Here is a 403-nt window from a genome sequence, read left to right on the forward strand (position 1 = left end):
ATAACAGAGCATAAGCATAACATAAGGCCGCTAAACCAATGAGCATCTTATGTAAATCAATATGGCGACATTATGCTAGATGCTCATTGGTCCAGCAGTTTTATGTTATGCTTATGCTCTGTTATGCATTTCATGTGTGAAGCCCTTTACTGTCTATACATTCCACTGTCTGCATGGGTTACAAATATTCCAAGCGGACACTGTCTAAGCACTACTACATACGTTTAATTTATTACACATAGTCGGTATAATGACAGATTTCCTAACCTCCATAGTCGTCTACTTTAACGCTAAATATCTCGGTTAGCGAGTCAGAGCGACACTTTTTTCTGCCAGATTCTTTCGTTTCATGCAAAAACGCGTCGAATGAGCCTAATTTTATCGAAATCGGAGGTGAGGGAGG

The sequence above is a fragment of the Trachymyrmex cornetzi genome, unplaced genomic scaffold (assembly GCF_001594075.2).
Source record: "Trachymyrmex cornetzi isolate Tcor2-1 unplaced genomic scaffold, Tcor1.1 scaffold616, whole genome shotgun sequence".
NCBI classification, from domain to species: Eukaryota; Metazoa; Arthropoda; class Insecta; order Hymenoptera; family Formicidae; genus Trachymyrmex; species Trachymyrmex cornetzi.